Source organism: Silurus meridionalis, chromosome 10 (assembly GCF_014805685.1).
Source record: "Silurus meridionalis isolate SWU-2019-XX chromosome 10, ASM1480568v1, whole genome shotgun sequence".
Classification (NCBI taxonomy): Eukaryota; Metazoa; Chordata; class Actinopteri; order Siluriformes; family Siluridae; genus Silurus; species Silurus meridionalis.
The window spans coordinates 17,001,791-17,024,276 of record NC_060893.1 but is presented as its reverse complement, the minus strand read 5'-3'; the positions used below and the strand labels follow the sequence as shown (position 1 = coordinate 17,024,276).

At 35.1% G+C, this 22,486-nt stretch overlaps 2 long non-coding RNA genes across 2 annotated transcripts; both read right to left on the bottom strand.

The window, feature by feature from the left end:
• Nucleotides 1-1,291: 1,291 nt before the first annotated feature.
• Nucleotides 1,292-7,461, bottom strand: LOC124392889. Its single transcript, XR_006927241.1, has 4 exons — nucleotides 7,384-7,461; nucleotides 6,540-6,608; nucleotides 2,373-2,502; nucleotides 1,292-2,157 (listed from the first exon to the last, which is right to left on the bottom strand). It is a non-coding gene; the product is annotated as an uncharacterized LOC124392889 (long non-coding RNA).
• Nucleotides 7,462-7,875: 414 nt separating this feature from the next.
• Nucleotides 7,876-17,548, bottom strand: LOC124392888. The gene is made up of 5 exons (XR_006927240.1): nucleotides 17,443-17,548; nucleotides 11,161-11,202; nucleotides 10,392-10,460; nucleotides 9,107-9,232; nucleotides 7,876-8,949 (listed from the first exon to the last, which is right to left on the bottom strand). It is a non-coding gene; the product is annotated as an uncharacterized LOC124392888 (long non-coding RNA).
• Nucleotides 17,549-22,486: the final 4,938 nt, after the last annotated feature.

The following is a 22,486-nucleotide window of genomic DNA, read 5'->3' as shown; positions in this document are numbered from 1 at the left end:
ATATAAAATTGTGATTTATCTTCATATATCATATGAAGATATAAACCTGTGGGAGGTGGAAGCTTAGTGCTTAAGGCATTGGACCATGAATCTGAAGGTCGTGAGTTCAAATCCCCTGCCACATCAACCCACCGTTCCTGGGCCCCTTAACAAGTACCTTATGCCCACAGCTGCTCACGTGTGTCTTGGTGTAGTGATTTATATACAGTATATTGTGCAATTGGTCTCATTTTTTATTCATTACTCTTCAGCGCCTGCTTTATACTGGTAAGGGTCTTGGTCACAGCTCATCCCTGGGCACTATGGGTGAATACACTTAGGATGGGTTCATCTTAGAGCATCATGCACATATTTACATTACATTTGGAATTAGCAGTTTTGTGGGAGATAGAAGAAAACCCAGAGAAAACGAAGATAGGGAAAAACCTGTGAAACTGCATAGAAACTGTAACCTGAGCACAGGAAAGAGACCTTTTACTTTCTTTGTCTGGTTCAATTTGCTGGGTCCGTGTCACTTTGCTTTCTCTTTGTTGTAGCAAAATGTTTTTTGTTAAATTAAATTCTGTTTGGATTTTGTTCCCTTTTATATAAATAAGGTCAGAAGTAAAGGTGCACATTTGAAGTCTATCTCCAATGCCAACATTGCTATAATGCATGTCTAAATCATTTAAAAGAAATCCTGAAAAGCTGTTGTCTCAATGGAACAGCTGCTGTCTGATAAATCAGTCTTATTTTGTAGGAGGTTGCTCCTTTTAATTGAAGAAAACATTGAACCACTCAGGATGCAGCTGGACCATAATGCTCAGCAATGTTTAGGCAACCTATGAGGAAGGCATAGTTTTACCACAGGGGTGGAGGATCACTTTGTGGAGGAGGAGGAGGAGGAAGAAAGCTTGTCAGTGAATTAATTGCAATTGCAATTTACCTTGAAGGCAGCTGAGGAAATGAGAAAACTGCTCCGTTAACAGGCTATATGTAAATAAGATTTCCTGCAGCCTTTTAAAATATTTATTATAATAAAAACTTTTTGTGCAATAAAAAGTTTTTTTTTTTTGCTTTTGTTTTATTAGGAACTGAAATGCATTGCACTGAGCTTGTAGGATCATGACATTTTCAGCTAGGAGTCATTTATTTACTGATACATAAATTGATTGGTTGATTAATTTGTTTGTTTGTTTGTTTGTTTGTTTGTTTGTTTAACTTATAGTCATGGCAAATAGTAGGTAGGAAAAATGGAAGCCCAACAATAAAACTTTATCTCTGAACAGTTAGAGTCCAACACATTGGGAGATTTCCTTTGCTTTAATGTGTTTAATTGTATTCATCAGCTTATTTACAGATAAATTGTTCTGCCAGTTAGATTTGAAAGAGCGTGAAAAGCAACACCACTCTCACTATTGGTTGTTTACAATAACGATCACATCACAGTGTTGGTAATGAAAGTGCATTTTAATGTACCCTTTAAAAGAGCCAGACATTATTCAGTATACAGGTAAGCCTTAGGCAACACAGTGTCACATGCTTACCTGATTCAGGAACCAGAACAGATTTAATTACTTTTGAATACATGGTGGACTCTACAGCGTGTCAATGCTGCCATCTCGTGGTGGAACTAAGTTTTTTATTGTTAAATGTGTGCTTTGATTGAGCAGTAATTCAATTAATTTTATATACAGAATGCAGACAGGTAGATATAATACATGTAGTAAAATTCTGAATATCAATATGCAAACCACTCATCAGCAATATCAATTTAGGTGTCAATAACAAACCTTTAAAACAAATAAACTTGTGAAATACAAATGAAATACAATGTATTTCAGTACAAACACAATTTCATTTAAGTATTGTAAATAATATAACAATATAGGCATTTTTATTTGAAAGCCAATTCAGTAATACCTCAGTACTCGTCGGTAATTCGTTCCGTGACGGTGCTGAAACTGACGAGTAGGTTGTAGCACTTTTAACCACTTTGGGGCCGCAGCCGACGAGTACTGAGGTATTACTGTACAGCTTTACACCATACACTGTTTATTTACAAGTATTGCTAATTCATTTGTGATATAACTCAGAACGTATATAAACTGTGTTGATCCTCATCATTAGACTGTTGTCTTTGTCCTCAGTGGATGTCTCTGTTGAGAGTGTAGAAGGCTGAAACACAATAACAATCTCTATATAGACAAAAAAGTGAAACTGAAATCTTAAAATATAACTGTACAAAAATACTTAACTGTAAATATATAACTTAATATATAACTTAACTGTAAATATATAACTGTACAAAAATACTTCTATTGGCCACATAATTGAACACTCAGACTAATTATTTCCTGATCATTTCATCTGTCAAACAACTCTAGTCTTACCTTTTCTTTTTTTTTACTTTAATTTTCCATGGGGATATCTTTAAAGTCTAGAGTTTCTTCCTTGGATTTACTTTTTCTTAAGTGTTTATTAACTGAGCGCAGTTTATCTGAAGGCCCAAAGAAGTACCTGCTACAAAAAAACAAACAAAAAAAGTCACATTGTGTCCATATTGGAATATTTAGTCAATTGACAAAAATATTGATATAAAGATACAGTATCTTACACAAGTGAGTACACACCTCACATTTCAGCAACATTTATAGAAATATACAGTACAGACCAAAAGTTTGGACATACCTTGTGTGTCCAAACTTTTGGTCTGTACTGTATATATATTATATATACAGTACAGACCGAAAGTTTATATATATTATATATACAGTACAGACCAAAAGTTTAGACACACATTCTCATTCAAAGAGTTTTCTTTATTTTCATGACTATGAAAATTGTAGATTCACACTGAAGGCATCAAAACTATGAATTAACACATGTGGAGTTATATACATAACAAAAAAGTGAACTGAAAATATGTCATATTGTAGGTTCTTCAAAGTAGGCATCAAGATAATGCCAAGAGTGTGCAAAGCAGTAATCTAAGCAAAAGGTGGCTACTTTGAAGAACCTACAATATGACATATTTTCAGTTGTTTCACACTTTTTTGTTTTGTATATAATTCCACATGTGTTAATTCATAGTTTTGATGCCTTCAGCGTGACTCTACAATTTTCATAGTCAGGAAAATAAAGAAAACTTTTTGAATGAGAAGGTGTGTCCAAACTTTTGGTCTGTACTGTATACTTTATAGTAGTCAATGTGCCGCTTGTACCGGCATCTACAATAACTGAACATACAGTCATTATTGTTAAAATAGCTGGCAACACAATGTGAGATATCGTATATTCCTCATTCTAGATGCAATGCAATATACTATATACAATTTACTATATATAAGAAGTTTACCACCATGTAGCATGCCCTCTTTTAAAACCAAATACATCTGGGAATTGAGAAAGTGTTCGAGATTTGGGAGTGGAATGTCCAATTTGTGTCTGAAACAGGTTTTTAGCTGCGGAACAGTCTTGTTACTTCGTCATATTTTTTAAATGGTAAATTGCCTAAACTGCACGAAAGCTAGTTTAGCACCCGAGGGACGCTCTGCTGTTGTAATATATGTGGATTGCGGTCTAGCATTGTCTTATTTAAATATGCTATCCCTGAATAAGATGTCATCTGGATGGATGCATATGTTGCTCTAAAACCTGTAAATAGCTTTCAGTTCTTTTTAAGATGTTCAAGCCACTCATTTCATAAGTACTAATGCAACCCATACAATCAGAGAGGCAGGCATTTGAACTGATGGCTGATAGCAAGCTAGATATCTCCTCTTTAATCTGGAGGACACAGAATCCATGGTTTCCAAAAAAATTTTTTAATTTAATTTACTTTGTCCGCAGAAGAGTTTAATCCATTATATTTTCAATGAGCTTTTCTGGATCATGAAAAAAACACATGTTCACATATGTCTTCCTCTTTGTATGATAAAGCTTTAACCTGCATTTGTGAATGACACGGTGAACTCTCTTCACAGACAATTATTTTTAGAGGTGTTAATGAGCCCATGAAGTGATTTCCTACAGAATCATGCCTGTTTTTAATGCAGTACCGCATGAAGGACCTAATTCGATATTGATTTTCACTCGTCCCTTGTGCACAGAGATTTCTCCCATTCTTCTTAAAATCTTTTGATGATATTATGTATTGTAGGTATTGTATGTATTTAACGTTTTTGAATTCTAAAGTTGATAAAAAATTATTAATTCCACAATTTGTGGAGAATGCAGTGATGTGGAAGTTTCAATTTTCAATATTTTATTCAGAATACAACATAGATGACATATCAAATGTTTAAACTGAGAAAATGTATAATTTTAAGGGAAAAATAAGTTGATTTTAAAAAGCTGGGACAAGGCCATGTTTATCACTGTGTGGCATCCCCTCTTCTTTTATAAGAGTCTGCAAACGTCTGGGGACTGAGGAGACAAGTTGCTTAAGTTTAGGAATAGGAATGTTGTCCCATTCTTGTCTAATACAGGCTTCTAGTTGCTCAACTGTCTTAGGTCTTCTTTGTCGCATTTTCCTCTTTATGATGCGCCAAATGTTTTCTATGGGTGAAAGATCTGGACTGCAGGCTGGCCATTTCAGTACCCGGATCCTTCTTCTACGCAGACATGATGTTGTAAATGATGCAATATGTGGTCTGGCATTGTCATGTTGGAAAATGCAAGGTCTTCTCTGAAAGGGACGACGTTTGAATGGGAGCATATGTTGTTCTAGAACTTGGATATACCTTTCAGCATTGATGGTGCCTTTCCAGATGTGTAAGCTGCCCATGCCACATGCACTCATGCAACCCCATACCATCAGAGATGCAGGCTTCTGAACTGAGCGCTGATAACAACTTGGGTTATCCTTGACCTCTTTAGTCTGGATGACATGGCGTCCCAGTTTTCCTAAAAGAACTTCACATTTTGATTCGTCTGACCACAGAACTGTTTTCCACTTTGCCACAGTCCATTTTAAATGAGCCTTGGCCCAGAGAAAATGCCTGCGCTTCTGGATCATGTTTAGATATGGCTTCTTTTTTGACCTATAGAGTTTTAGCCGGCAACGGCGAATGGCACGGTGGATTGTGTTCACCGACAATGTTTTCTGGAAGTATTCCTGAGCCCATGTTGTGATTTCCATTACAGTAGCATTCCTGTATGTGATGCAGTGCCGTCTAAGGGCCAGAAGATCACGGCCATCCAGTATGGTTTTCTGGCCTTGACCCTTACGCACAGAGATTGTTCCAGATTCTCTGAATCTTTGGATGTTATTATGCACTGTAGATGATGATAACTTAAAACTCTTTGCAATTTTTTTCTGAGAAACTCCTTTCTGATATTGCTCCACTATTTTCTGCCGCAGCATTGGGGGAATTGGTGATCCTCTGCCCATCTGGACTTCTGAGAGACACTGCCACACTGAGAGGCTCTTTTTATACCCAATCATGTTGCCAATTGACCTAATAAGTTGCAAATTGGTCCTCCAACTGTTCCTTACATGTGCATTTAACGTTTCCGGCCTTTTATTGCTGCCTGTCCCAACTTTTTTCTGGAATGTGTAGCTCTCATGAAATCCAAAATGAGCCAATATTTGGCATGACATTTCAAAATGTCTCACTTTCAACATATGTTATCTATATTCTATTGTGAATAAAATATACATTTATGAGATTTGTAAATTATTGAATTCCTTTTTTATTTAAAATTTGTACAGTGTCCCAACTTTTTCGGAATCAGGTTTGTATATATATATATATATATATATATATATATATATATATATATATATATATATATTGCAAGTTACATGTTACATGTCTGCTTTTAGTGAACTCAGAGTCTAAATGCTTTGATAATCGAACTTGAGCCGCATTCAATGACCAAGCGAGGAGATGTAAATAAGTTGGCCTTGCTGTCTAGTTGGAAATCCTGTCATTACTTTCGTGTCCGTTTAAAAAAGTAACATATGGGCAATCCTGGTCATTTATGTTTTCATGGATATAAAACATGACATTAAGTGTCGTCAGTCAGTTCTGGGACTTCACGCCTCTGCAACTGTTGGACCCTTCATCAAATCATCTAACCCTTAATTGCTCATGATGCTTGGATTAAAATTTAGCTTCATTTGTCTGTCAAAATAATGAATGTCACTATAAGCAATTATCACCATAATTGTAAATTGGGTCTAGATATGTTACCATAGACTGTATGTAAGATCAAACTAGTATGGCTATTCTTGACTTCTCCCATCAACAAGGCATTTCCATCTACAGAGCTTATGCTCAATGGATGTTTTGAGTTGTATGTTTTTAGAATTTTTATTTATTTTTTGCACTAATCTGTGTAACCTCAAAAGAGTGCGTTTAAAAGTTTAGCAGCAGTTCAGCAGCATGATTTTCTGGTTTTAGAATTACATCAGCATGCAAGTGCATACCTGTTCTTTTTTACATGTATATTTAACAATGCATGGAATTTGTAGCTGCGTCATCAGGGTATAATGAACATGCTGGATAAAGTGTCACTGGGATTGGATAGGATTGGATCCTAGAGTCACTTACTGCTCTGCAGGTGACATGTTCTCATAGGGAGATTTCAGACCTAAAATAATGTTTTCCTGCCTTTCCGTGCTGTCAGTACAGAGAGAGAGAAAGAGAGGAAAAGAGAATGATATTAGAGATTAGAGATTATCCACATATTCATATATCAGTTATATATCAATGAATATATATTTGTTGATAAATGTGAACAAAAAAATATATAACCTTAAAAAAAAGATACTCAAAACTCAAAAGACAATGTCATGTTGAATATTTATTGATGTATTTATAACTAAATAGTATTTACAAGCAAATACTGTAGCCTGGCAAAGTAAAAAATCTAATTCTACATCATATTCATAGTTACTTTATGTTGACATATCAAAGAATTTACAGCAGGAGAAAACAAGTTTGACCACATCACAGGGATTGTGAAAGCCCTTAGGGGTTTGCCAGCAACTGCAGGTAAAGTACATGAAGTACTTTTTAATCCTGATTACAATACTACAAGGATTATTGCATAAAGTGAGCTTCAAAGGTATCTGCGTGACTTTATGACTCTATAAAGTTCAATTGTTGTTTGAAGTTAAAATTAATATTGAAAGAAAAAACATTTTGAAGCTACTTTAATTGAATGAAACATTGCCATGTCAAGTTATGTAATTGAAATTCGTTGAGAGAAAGTTCTATAATGTTTTCTAAAGTTTTTTAACCCTTTCCTGTACCAGCATGCCCTGGCAATGTATAATATACTCACAGTCTGTACTAGTAAGTATCTGTATGAGAAAATTTGACAACATTTATCACCTCCGTTATTAATATATTGTTAACATTATAAAAATGAATTAAAATCAAATAGTTTTACCTCATGTTTTCAGGAAAAGGGTTCAGGTGTGCCGTAATGCCTCTGTGTTGAGTTGTATTAAAGCCAAGGCTCTTCTTGGGAGTTTCTCACCACGTGACATTTCTCTGACTGTACAAAGAAAACCTGATTTTTTCCGATATCAGTTGCCAACTCTGTAACAAATAGCTGTTGATGATTTGGTACCAGCAAACATCAAAACAAAGATTTAGTGTATGTAAGGGTATATTTATAAATAAAAAAATCACAAATTAAAAAACACTTTTATCACTTTAATATATTTTAATGCACACACTTATACCTAGGAGTGATTTGGTGTTATTACAGATATTCGGGGAAAAGGGCAAAACAGAATATACTGAGTACAAAGTTACTTGCTATTGCAATGTGCCACCCTGTTTATTTTATTATAATTTTTTTCAGGTTTTTCTTCTTTCATGTAACATCATCATCAGCACAGCATTATTTTGTAGTCAAACCAAAAAATCTTTAAAGAAAGAAAATCTGCTTGGATTTTGTTTCTTATAAGTTAGGACTATAATGCATAGTAATGCTTATCCAACCTATGAGGCAGAAATAATTTTACTTTTACTATTATTTAATTGAAGATTTGAAGAATCTTCTATGATGGTGTAGGAAGGCTTGTTAGTGAAATTTGTGTACTTTTAAGGCAGCTGATGAAAAAACTAAAAAAAACTGCTCTAATAGCTTTCATGTAAATTACATTTCCAGAAGCTTTTGTTACAATGAAAATGTTCTGTAGTATTTTATTTGTTTTAATAATTGAATTGACTGGAAAGAAACTGAATTGTTACACTAGGTCCCTGACCCTGTTTCATAATTTGTTTGCAATCATGAACAAGCATGAACTATAACTTTATTTAATCTCTCAAACACATATGTGGAAATGCTGCCTGGTGGAATGAGAAACTGCTCGAAACCCCTTTTTAAATTATATTCTTTAATTAAGGATCAACTCAATCAACTTGGTACAAAAAAATACAGACATGTATTAGAATGCAGTAAAAAATCAAAATGTAAAAAATAGTCCTTTTATAGTAGCTGTGAGGTATAAACCATTCCAGTAAAACAGAAATAGGAAAAACAGAGATGCAGAAAAATGATGAGATGGTAACAGTAAAAAACATTAAATAATAAACTGGCTTATTAACATAGGTGAGATCAAGTTGATACAGCTTTATGACATACAATACAATCGTTTAAAATATGTTTCATTTATTTCCGGTATGAATGTAAGGTAAGAACGATCGTCATTATAATTGACCCAAATTATGAATCAAAATGCACTGCATTGATTGACGCAATGTATTTAATTGGTAGTAAACATAATGATGTCAAGGTTTGGATAAGTTCCTTTAGCAGCAGCCAAAAAAGCATAAACAACAAAAGTAGTACAATGTACTCCAGTATTACAGAGAATTACAATAATAATAATAATAATAATAATAATAATAATAATAATAATAATAATTTTGGCAGTGCTTCTTTCTCTTCTTTTAACCTGTATCTTTGGTCACTGGTTGACTGGTTGACTGGTTCTTCAGAGAACTGAAATACAGTAATATAATCATTAGCCAGAATGTAAAACTGATATCTATAAAGGTAAGTATATCATAAATTATTATATTTAGTTGACTGCTTAAAACACACCGTCTCAAACAGATTCATTAAAACAATTCCCTCTGAATATCCATATCTGTCCTACCTTTACGACCATTCATTGGGACCATGGTGGAATTCTACGGCATTTTCCATAGACATTTTCCTCAAGTTTGCCTGCCACTGACTGACTGAGGGCACTGAAAGATACTGGGAATCCTCACAGTTGTACCTGTCACAAAACAACATCAACAAGAAGTTACACTAAAACCATAAACCAAAGTTTAGCCATAATCTTGGGTAAAAATTATGCATTAAACATAACATATCCAGGTTTGATCCTGGTCTTTATTTAAATGCTTACTAAATGATATTAACTATTTGTACCAAGAGGGTCATTAATAGTTTTGGCATAACTGCTTTCATGTGACAGATGGTTTGCTGCCACTCTTGTGGGCCCCTGAGCAAGGCCCTCAACCCTCAGTGCTCCAGTGGTGTTGTATCATGGCTGACCCTGCACTCTCACCCCGGCTTCTAACATCACCGGGATATGCGAAAAAATAATTGCACTTTTCTGCAAAGTCTTTTCTTTCCTTTCAAATAAGATCTTTCTTTTTTTTAAAGCATTTGCTGTGCTGCTGGTTTCTATATTCTGATTGGCCAGAAGGTTTTGATTCATGTCCAATAACAGTGGCTGCAGTTGCATAACAAATCACAGGATTATATTTATGTAATTGCTATTGAATGCATTTTTATACAAAGTGTACACAGAGTTTATGTGTAATTGTTGTTATGGTGAATTTATTTGAGACAATGTTTATTTAACACAAGTGTTAGACATTTCACAAGCTAAAGTTAATAATGATAAAAAAAAAAAATAAACAGATATTTGACCTATTACTGTGGTAGAAATGCAATTTCACATGGAATAAATAGAATACAACTTATTTATTTAGGATGGTAACAGTATGCATCACAGCATCCTGTTGTTTATTTTACCGTAACAGCAGATCTGTTGAGGTTCATTACTTACATCAGAGATTTCACCATTTGTGTCAAAAAGAATTATGCTACATCTACTTGTATTAGTCAAAAAAGGTGCAAAAAAAATTGATTATTTATTTGTTTGTTTGTTTGTTTGTTTTTTTGTGTGTATGGCTTGGGTGCATAGGCTTTTGCAGCTCATATAATTCACCGAAAATTCTCATTTAAATAAAGGTAAGATACAGTGACATTTTTAAGGAAGTCAGAATATTCAGAATTTATCTGAACACTGATACTATGTGTAAAAAATAAAAAGTGTTAAATTGTGTATTTGTATATATTTGTATGATATAGTCATCAACACTATTTCACACAGTTTTTTCCACTGAAAACCTGTGATCACTTACGGGTCTGCAGGTGATCTGCTCACACAATGAGGTTTCAGCTTGAACAGAGTGTTTTGCTGCTGTTCATTGCTGTTAAAACAGAGAGAGAGAGAGAGAGAGAGAGAGAGAGAGAGAGAGAGAGAGAGAGAGAGAGATGTTCCCAAATCTTTACATGAGCTTACTGCAAAGTTTTACAAAGTATTATTGTTTATTCATACTTTATATTAAAATTATTCTAAATTCCAACATTTTGTGGTTACTATTTAAAGTTAGGGTAAGAGTAGTAGTCAAACACTTTTTTTTTTTGCCATTTCATTTACATCCATTAATGAAAATTCACTTCAAATTTCACAAGCATGCATAAGATTAATATTTTAAAAAGGTTTTTAGGCAGACATAATGAGTAAAACTGAAATGTACATATTTGTTTACACATTTTAAATAACAAAAATCTTCTTCTTAACTACTTTTTAAATTCAAATCACTTCCATTTCTATGCATGATTACAGCTGTGATTTTTGTATTAGAATGATGTTATAAAGTTCTAGGTTTCCAATTTCCCAAGTTATAGAATTTTCTCACTATGAATTTTAATGACACAACTTGGCATGGCTTTGCTTTGTTCCATAACTAAGCTTTAAAATGAGCACTTCTACTAAAACTACACTAAATTCTGTATTACCTGCAAAACAACTAGTAATGAATTTAAATAAATAGTGTGGATACTTTTCCCACTTTTGTGGCATATATATTGTTAGGCAGAAAGATACAACAATCAAAAAGGTCTTACCTCATGTTTTCAAAAAAGAAGATCTGCTGTGATTTATATCTTCTGCGTTACAAAATACAGAATACAGATTATAGTTTATGTGTGACTTATAGCTGTGTGTAAATCCAAGCTTACACTCTACAGTGTTTGGTGAAATACTTTCCCTGAATCTTTGACTTAGCACGCAATATATATTTTCCTGAAGTAAAACCTGATTAAGGCTGCACTATGTCAATACCCAACTCTTAAACAAATACTATATGTAGTCTTAATTTGTAACAAAATGAACATCTAAACTAGGATTATATTTGTCTTTAAATCATTAAAATAAGATCTATATTAATAATATAATTCTATTTCACTTGATTAACCGTGTATTTTAAAAAATCTACACTGATACATCACTTAGTTTATGAATCTGTTTTCTTTAGGGCAATGTATTGAAATATGTGTGACATCTATGAAATTTGGGAAAAACATTTTATGTCCAGAATTTAAGTCTGATTCTATACAGCCACTACATACAGTAAGCTCCAAATGACGTCACAGTTGACCCGTAAATCAAGCTGTGTTTTACAGCGTATTCCTTTTGTTGGCTGACAGAAATTAAACTTAATGTGGTCTTCTGCTGCTAAAGTTCCTCCTCCTCAAGGTTAAATGTGCTGTGCTTTCTGAGAGGCTTTCCTGCTCACAACAGTTCTCAGTATTTTGGTTGGATGTTTTTTTGTTTTGTTTTTTCATTCTGTATAAACTCCAGAGAGTTGTATGGTATGTCAAAACCTCAAACTAGCCCATTTAGCACAAACAAGCCTGCCATGCCTTTTTCTTAAGAAAGATTTTTCTTATTCATTTCATTTTCCCTGTGCCAACTATCAACTACATTTTTGTTTTCTTACTCAGGAACATCTATTAAACTCAACAATAAATATTTGAGGCATATGAGGCAAATGTTATTGAAATCAGTTTATCTATACGGAATATATTATTCATCGTTCATTTATTTTTTTTATTTTTTTTGCTGTGTCCAAAAAAAACGATTAGCTATTAAAATACAATATGTCTGCATAGCACTAATATTGTATTGTGTACACATTTATTAATGACACTCAGTGGAAGTATCATCTTTTCAAACATATTTTCCACATTAGCTGCATCTTATTCTTGTTTTAAAGTCTTTTTCTCTGAACTGAAAATGGTATTTTGAAAAAAATACTGAAGAAATTGTATCTCTTAATCTTTTCCACATTATTATCAGGTACATTGTGAAAGTTTTTAAACGTGCATGTTTTCTCACAAGAATGCTTATGGCTGTCATGTCAGTGTCAAACTCATCCTCAACTGTTACCAGACTTTCCTGTCCAGACATTTTCACTTCATCAAGATTCTCTCTCCACTGCACAGAAGCATTAAGAGTCCACATCCCAGCATCTCTTTACAGAGTAGGCATTTCCTTTCACATAAATCTCAATCCCATGATTCCTTAACCTTTATCTTGTCATGCCAACACTAGAAACAGCACTCCTTCAAACACCATGTGAAACACAGTGGCTTACAAATATGGCTCACAACCACAACCCCCACTGAGCAGCCTTCAAACAAGGCAGCTGAAGACTTCAGCACCCAAAAGTCAGCACAAACCCTCTGGACACCTACATTGATTGTAAACACCTAGACTCTATTACACATCAATGCCACAGTATATAAGGACTCACATCACAAAAGAGGTGGAAAATAATTAAGTACAAATACGTACGTTACTTTACTTGAGTAGGTTTTTCTGATATCAGTATTTACTACAGTATTTATTTTTCTAGCAACATTTTACTTTCACTCATTACACATATATCTGTACTTTCTACTTCTTACATTTTCATTGTGCACTGTTTTCAGCCCATCAACCTATGTCTTGTTTTTGCATGGTATTTTTTAATCTATCACTGGTGTATAATTTCCTGGCTATCATGCACCACCGATGTAGGCTAGTTTACAAAGCTAACTACGAGCAAAGCAGAAGGCAACCAGAAGTATAGGGCTAATGTGGATGAGACAGAGAGAGTCAGCGATTGTCTCCCTTGGCCTTGCCCTCCATTCACAAACCGGCGCTAGGCCACGCCCCCACTGCCACAGACTTGATTTTATGCACTGCATTGCTACCATATGATTAGCAACACAAATAATTGCATTATAACCATAATTTTAAACCCTCTTATTTATCAAAATATTAATTAATGTCTTATTTATTAAGCCTGTATTATATTATATTATATAGTCTATAGTATTGTAATCTAAGACATGACACATAGAAGTTAACATGTAAAGGAAGTAGGTAGTCCCTGAGATATGATGGTGCGACTTAAGATTTTCGATCTTATGATGATGATAGCAATACGAAACAATTGCAAAAATATTTACATTGCATTTAAATCTTCATCTGATACTTTGGGGTGCTAACAAGAACAATACATTTTTGGGGGGATAACAGCGAAGCTTAAACCATAGTTTAGACAACTTAGTTTCTCATGATATCTCATTTAATTATTTCTTTCCACAGTTGCCAGTGGCTTGCTCATTAGGGACAAACTTACAATTATAAGGAACATACTTTTACATTATTTTATTACCGACTAATCTCTGTAAAGATGCTTTAAAACCATGTCCATTGTTAATAGCACTATACACATTAAAATAAATTGAATTTGAACAAATGGTAGGTTTATATTAATGTGCTTGTTCTAATGTTATCTGTTTCTCATACACATCATCTAAAAGTAACACAGATGAATTATAAAATATGTTGCAGTTTAATAAAGTAAAAAATGTCATTGTGAATATGGTGAAGTTTTTGTTGTTGTCATTTATTTAAACATTTAAGGAAGTAGTTTTAGTTGTAAGTACTTAAACAGTGATCATCCATTAATAAAATAAACCTCATTGGCAAGTTTCTGTGGTTTAAGCTCAATAACACATACAAAAATTAGCACTTAACACTATCTGCTATGCTGCATTCCCTACACCAAACATGCTACATTGTTTTGTAAAACACTACAGTCTGTTACCACCCAAAACTGGAAAGGGCATAATTATATAATGATTTCATTGCAACTGGGGCACAGGAGCAGCACAACCACAGGAAAGACATTAGGCTTATATGACTTTATGGCACATAGCTTTCCTTAAATTCATAAACATATGATATAAATTATATTAAGAAAAACTATGCAGCTAGCACACAGGTTTTTCAATGTCATATTCAATATATATTGATGTATTTATAAATACACAGTATTTATAAGCAAATACTGTAGCCTGGCAAGATAAAAAAAAACTAATTCTACGTAATATTCATCGTTCCCTTTCAGGAACTCAAGCTGCTTCAACAACCTTTTGGGAACATTTTCTTGTTGTCCAGGGCATCGCTCCGGCTCTAGGCTTATCAAAGGTAAGTCCCGAGAGACTAATACTCTTAAAAGACTACCTGGCAGCCTGGGAAGCTCTGCCAGAAGTGTCTGGGTGGTTCCTGGTACTGTAGAAAAGAGGCTATACGATTCAGTTTGGGTCTCGTCCACCGCGGTTCAACGTAGTGTGTCCCACCCTGGTATGACCTAAACAGGCTCTGGTCATGGAACAGGAAGTAGATGCTCTCCTGTGGAAGGAGGCCATTTAGGTGGTCCCTCTACTTCACAGTTTCCAAAAAGGTTGCATCCTTTATTAGATCTAAATCAGCTGAACTGCTCACTACTAAAACTCAGGTTCAAGATGCTGACCCTGAATCAGGTCGTGTCTCAAATCGGTCTGGTTTGTCATGATAAATTTGAAGGATGCATACTTCTATGTATCTATCCTTCCTCCTCACAGGAAGTTCCTGATGTTCACTTTTGATCTTTTGATATTTGATCTTGTCCTCTCACCACGCACCTACACAAAGTGTGTGGATGTGGCTCTGATCCCTCTGAGACTTCAGGGCATCAGCATCTTAAATTAAATTGACGATTGGAGTCAATCAAAACACTTAGCGGTCCGGTATTGGGATGTCGTTCTCGCCCACATGAAGGAATTGGAGTTACGCCAAAAAAGTGTGCTTTCTCCACTAAAGAGAACCACTTACTTATGTGTGGGACATGACCCCTTAGCCCCAGAAACTGCTGGGGCTAATGGCAGCAGCGTCTAATGTGGTTCCACTTGGCCTCCTGCACATATGACCCATTCAGTGGTGGCTCAGGGCCTGAGGGTTCTCTCTGAGGGGCAATCTGCTTCGTACAATCAAGGTCACACGGCGAGTCCTACATACCTTAGATGTTCGAAAATATCCTGGGTTCCTATTTCAGGGACCCATGTTGGGAGTTCCTGGTCGTTGCGTAACGCTAACGGTGGATGCTTTCCCTGACAGGTTGGGGAGCAGTCATGAGTGGCTGCTCCACCCAAGGTCTCTGGAGAGGGCCCCATCTGCTGTGGCACATCAATATCCCAGAGATGCTGGCCGTTCTTCTTAATTTGAAGCACTTCCCTTAAGACCTTAAAGGCCACCATGTGTTGGTCTGTTTGGACAGACACTCTGTGGAGTCTTATATCAACCACCGGGGGGGTCTGCGCTTCTGTACAAGCTGGCACGTCAGTTCCTGTGGGCCCAGGGGAAGCTGCTCTTCTTGAGGGCAGCATTTATCCCGGGCCATCTGAACCAGGGAGCAGACGCCTATTTGAGGCAAGGGCTGAGGTGCAGGGAATGGTGACTCCACCATCACGTGGTAAAGCAGATCTGGGAGAGATTTTACAGAGCTCAAGTAGACTTGTTCGTGACTCAAAAGACATTGCACTGTCCCCTCTGGTTCTCCCTTACTCCCCCAGCCCCTCTACATTTACATTTACATTTGCAGCATTTAGCAGACGCCCTCTTCCAGAGCGACGTACAAAAGTGCTTTGAGTCTCTAGTAATGAATAAATCTACACTGGTATGCCAGATTACAAACTTAATATAAATATAACTCTTGAATTCGACAAACTTGGAAAGTGTGCTCTTGGTCATCCCATGACCTGTTATGCTGAAGCCCTTCTGTCCGCCTCCTTTCCACACCCCAGACCAGGAAAAGCTAAAGTGGCTATTTCCGGTGATATGAGCACGGATCATATACGTCGCCACAGAACAAGTCTGTTGAGAAAGTTGGAACAACTGTTCATCTGCTATGGCCCTCTAAAGAGAGGTTTCCTGCGAATAAACAGACACTCAGCAGATGGATTGTGGATGCTATTTCATCCTCCTATGAGTCCTCTGGTCACCCGGCTCCTTTAGGGTCAGAGTGCGCTCAACCCGGAGTGTGGCAGCCTCTAAGGCTTGGTCCACTGAAGTTTCTCTCCAAATCATCTGCAATGCTGGTGGCTGGTCCACTCCGCTGACCTTTGTCAGGTTTTATAACCTCGACCTTAGTGCCATTCCTCTTTTGACCTAGCTGTGCTCTTACACAGACAAGGACTGGTCAGTCTGGCGGTATTTGGACACTCGTTACCAAAGCATTTGTCAGGATCCTCCGGTTTCATGGCACAAACTTCCAGGTTTCGCAACGTGCACGTCCGGTTTGGCAGCATGCGCTTTCAGGTTCGCGACGCACACTTCCGGGTCGGCACCCATCTCACAGTTTTTCCCATGCCACCAAGTATTTAAGGACACCTAAGACATTTATTCGGGGCCAGATTATCTTACCGGATTTCTAGACCCTGAGGGTCTATGCGGATGCATTCCCAATGTGTTGTTGACGCAGCATCTCATTCTCTCAGCGAACCATGGTTACATACGTAACTTGGACACATTACTTTATGTTAGCATATAAAAGAATTTACAGCAGGAGAAAACAAGTTTGACCAGAATGCAGCCATTTAGAAATCCCTTATGGTTTTGCCAGCCACTGCAGTTAAAGTACATGAAGTACTTTTTTAATGCTTATAAGAAAACTAGAAGGATTATTGCTTGAAGTGAGCTCCAAAAGTATCTAGGTGATTTGAAGTTCTAATGTTGTTTGGATATAATATTTATTTTAGTGCAATATTACCAGAGAAGCACATTTTGAAGCTACTTTAATTGAATGGAGCATTGGCATATCGAGTTATGTCCTTGGAGGAAGTTCTACAATGTTTTCTAAAGGTTTTCTAAAGTTTCCTAACCCTTTCCTGCACCAGCATGCCCTGTCAATGTATATGATACTCACAGTCTGTACTAGTAAGGTATCTGTATAAGAAAATTTGACAACATTTACCACCTCTATTATGAATATATTGTTAACATTATAAAAATGACATATAAACAACACGTTTTACCTCATGTTTCCAGGAAAAGGGTTCAGCTGTGCTGTAATGCCTCTGTGTTTAGCTGTATTAAAGTATTAAAGGCTCGTCTTGGGTGTTTCCCACCACGTGACATTTCTCTGACTGTACAAATAAAACCTGATTGAGTTTTTTTTCCGATATCAGTTGCCAACTCTGTAACGAACAGAGCTGGCAGAAGTACACACATTCTTTACTTAAGTAGAAGTACCGATACTCATGTTTTAAAATACTGACTATAATTTTTTATTTAAGTTGAAGTCAAGATGTTTGGGCTCTGACATGTACTCAAGTAAAAAGTAGCCATTACTACATGTTTTAGTGTCATGCTAGTAACTAGACATATTAATATTAGGGCTGTCAATCGATTCAAATATTTAATTTAATGCAAATTAATGCAAATGTATGATTATTATTAATGAAACCATACTCAACATAGAGACAAAAATGCAGACAAAAAATATTGTAAATATTTTAAAGTAATAATGGTGGTTTAAATTACATAAATCATCAGGACACCAATCTAACCTTTCTACGTTTCCACACGGACGGTTAATGAGGTGATACCGGAGAAACTGTACCTCTTCTAACTTTTGTACGAATTACATAATCAGAGAATATTTGGTTTCAATAGGAACTGGTTTATGACTTTTCGAGCTTTTAATGCATATATTAATTATGTCTGTGCGGCAAATATTCACTGAGATTCAGGTTGTTTTCTATGTGTTTGTGAAGAAAGATGATGCGGCATAGAGCGTTCCATGTCTGTTTTCTTTATTTTATAAAAGCACAGCATTTTGTTGTTATTATGAGTGTATGCAATTGAAAGTAGACCTGTTCAGATTTGAAAATGCCACAAAATGCGCCGCCACGTTTATCGACCCCCAGATGGTAAATTGTGTGAATCATGGCAGATTTTGGTGTTTGATTTAAGACTTGGCACATCAGTAAAACAAATGTTTAGTGATTCCAAATATTTTTCGGTTTAGTTTAATTGTTTTTTTATATCTGAGTAAAGAAAGGACGTCGTGAATAAATGTATGTTGCGCTGAAGACACCATAATACACACTGCTATTACTGTTTAACTGTGCAATAATAACAAAAACAAAGTATCCTAAACAACACGTGCAATATCAGAAATTTTTAAAAACGTGCAATATTACCTGTGTGCAATATTACCTGCAATACTTGCAATATTAACTGTGTGCAATATGTCTGTTAGCATAACTAATTACTAGTGGTCTAATTTGATTTTTTTCTAATCTTATCTTAAAATGCTTAAACAGAAATGCATTGATAACGCGTTAATAAAATTTACTGTTGCTGAAATGAATTTGCGTTTGAATTTTGACAGCTCTAATATATATGATTACAAAACTAATTTAAAACTTTGTTACCTAATGAATGTATCCAGGATGAACATCCACCATATAGAACACAAGCAGAGAAAAGAGGATGATCAGGTGATCAGGAATGTCTCTGTTTTCAGTTATGTTTACATCACTGACTCCTTCTGTCTCATCCACGTTAATCCCATACTTCTTGTTGTCTTCTGTCTTGCTTACTGTGAGCTTCGTAAACTAGCCTATATATTTGTGGTGTGTGAGGTCCAGGAAATGATACACCAGTGGTCATGCAATGACAGGAAATAGGTTGATTGGCTAAAAACTGCATGCAATGAGAAGAAAAAACATTGGCATTTTACCAAATATATTAAAACTAAAGTAACGAGTCTGTTTTGAAAATGTAATGTAAACAATTTAATGAGTGAAAGTAAAAAGTTGGCTAAAAAAATAAATAGTGAAGTGAAGTACTGATACCATAAAAATCTACTTAAGTAAAGTAAAGTATTTCTACTTCTTTCCTTCCCTCCTCTAGTAACAAATAGTTGTTGGTGATTTGGTACCAACAAATGAACATCAAATCAAAGATATAGTGTATTTATAGGTATTTTGATATTTGAAAATCACAAATACAAAAAATACTTTTATCACTGTAATATATTTTAATGCACACACTTGCAGGTTTTTATGATATCATGTCACATCATCATCAGAACAGCATTTAATATATAGTCAACCCAGAAAATCTTCAATGAGTTTCATATAAGTTACGACTAGTGATGCTTAGGAAACCTATAAGGCAGCAATAATTTAACAAGATATGGAGGATCTTTTATGGTGGTGGGAGAGGGCTTGTAGGTGATCTTAATGCAATTGCAATTTACTTTTAATGCAGCTGATGGAAAAAAAATCTAAAACTGCTCTATTAATAGCTTACATGTAAATTACATTTCAGAAGCTTTTCTTACAGTGAAAATTTTCTGTAGTAATTTTATTAGCTTTAATAATTGTATGGACTGGAAAGAAACTGAATTGTGTTACACTAGGTCCCTGACCCTGTGAATGAACTACTACTTTATTTAATCGCTAAAACGCATATGTGGAAATGCTGCCGTCTCGTGGTGGAATGAGAAACTGCTCGAAACTCCTTTTTAAATGATATTCTTTAATTAAGGATCGACTCCATCAACTTGGTACAAAGAACACAGACATGCAGATCAAATATATTAATGCAGTAGAATTCCAAAAATCAAAATGTAAAAAATAGTTCTCTTATAGTAGCTGTGAGGTGTAAACCTTTCCAGTAAAACAGAAATAGGAAAAACAGAGATGCAGAAAAATATAAATAAAAACGTTAAATATTAAACATGCTTATTAACAAAAGTGAGATCAAGTTGATACAGCTTTATGACATACAATATAATCAATTGAAATATCTTTAATTTACCAATAAAAAATTTTCCGGTATGAAAGAAGGTAAGAACATTCGTCATTATAATTGACCAAAATTATGAATCAGAATGCACTGCATTGATTGATGCAATGTATTTAATTGGTAATTACCATAATGACATCAAGGTTTGGATGAGTTCCTTTAGCAGCAGCGAAAGCATGAAGAAGAAATGTAGTACAATGTACTCCAGTATGACAAAGAATTACAACAACAACAATAATAATAATAATAATAATAATAATAATAATAATAATAATAATAATAGGTAGTGATTCTTGCTATTCTTTTATTTCTGTATCTTTGTTCTTGGTCCTCAGTCACTGGTTCACTGGTTCACTGGTTCTTCAGAGAACTGAAATACACCAATATAATCATTATCCAATAAGTGAAACTAATATCTATAAAAAATAAGTATAACATGAATTATTATATTTAGTTGACTGGTTAAAACACACCATATCTATCCTAGCTTTGGGACCATGGTGAAATTCTACGGCCTTTTCCATAGACTTTTTCCTCAAGTTTGCCTGCCACTGACTGACTGAGGGCACTGAAAGATACTGGGAAGCCTCACAGTTGTACCTGTCACAAAACAACATCAACAAGAAGTTACACTGAAACCATAAACCAAAGTTTAGTCATAATCTTGGATGAAAATTATGCATGAAAAATAACTTATCCAGATATGATATAAATCAAAACTAAAACTAAACTCAAATGCATCCTGGTCTTTATTTAAATGCTTACTAAATGATATTAACTATTTGTACCAAGAGGGTCATTAATAGTTTTGGCATAACTGCTTTCATTTGACAGATGGTTTGCTGCCATGGTTTGCTGCCATGGTTTGTTGCTCTTGTGGGCCCCTGAGCAAGGCCCTCAACCCTCAGTGCTCCAGTGGTGCTGTATCATGGCTGCCCCTGCACTCTTAACATCACCGGGATATGCGAAAAAGTAATTTCACTTTTATGCAAAGTACATGGTAACAAGCACATTTATTTCTTTTCTTTCCTTTAAAATAAGATCTTTAATTTTTTTTTTTATTCTTGTCCAATAACAGTGGCTCCAGTTGCATAACAAATCACATTATTATATTTATGTACTTGCTATTGAATGCATTTTAATACAAAGTGTACACAGAGTTTATGTGTAATTGTTGTTATGGTGAAGTTATTTGAGACAATGTTTAACACAAGTGTTAGCAGGAAGGAACCTGTTTCCCAGACATTTCAAAAGCTAAAATAAAAAATTATTATTAAAAATAATAAACAATATAAACAAATATTTGACATATTACTGTGGTAGAAATGCAATTTCACATGAAATAAATAGAATACAACTTATTCATTTAGGATGGTAACAGTATGCAGCAGCACAGCATCCTGTTGTTTATTTTACCATAAATCATTACTTACTTCAGAGATTTCACCATTTCTGTCAAATAATTTACATATCATGACTACGTCTACGCTACATATAAAAAAAAGTGTTAAATTGTGTATTTGTATATATTTGTATGATATAGTCATCAACACTATTTGACACTATTTTTTTCCACTGAAAACCTGTGATCACTTACGGGTCTGCAGGTGATCTGCTCACACAATGAGGTTTCAGACCGGAAAAAGTGTTTTGCTGCTGTTCATTGCTGTTAAAACAGAGAGAGAGAGAGAGAGAGAGAGAGAGAGAGAGAGAGAGAGAGAGAGAGAGAGAGAGAGAGAGAGATGTTCCCAAATCCTTACATGAGCTGACTGCAATGTTTTACTAAGTATTACTGTTTATTAATACTTTATATTAAAATGATTCTGATTCTAACATTTTGTGGTTAATTACATAAAGTTAGAGGAAAATTAGTATTAAGACAATTGTTTTTGTTTTTTCATCATTTCATCTACATCCAATAATTAAATTCACTTCAAATGTTGTCTCAAGCATAAGATAAATACAGGGTTATTCATAAAGAATGAATCAATATCATGACGCATTGCTTCAGTTCTCAAGCATCATCAAGGAATGAGTCAGTGACCATTTGAAAGAGGAGTTATCTAAGTTTGAAATGGCTGCCACATGGGAGATGTAGTCACGTCGTTCCTCCGAAAACGTTCAGTTGTTTGTTTACCCTTTTAATGGCAAATCGAGCTTGCTGTGATCTTGCGATCCCTCAATCCACTATCTGGGGTGTGCTAAGAAGACGTCTACATTTGAAACCATACAGACTGCAGATCGTTTAGGGACTTACCA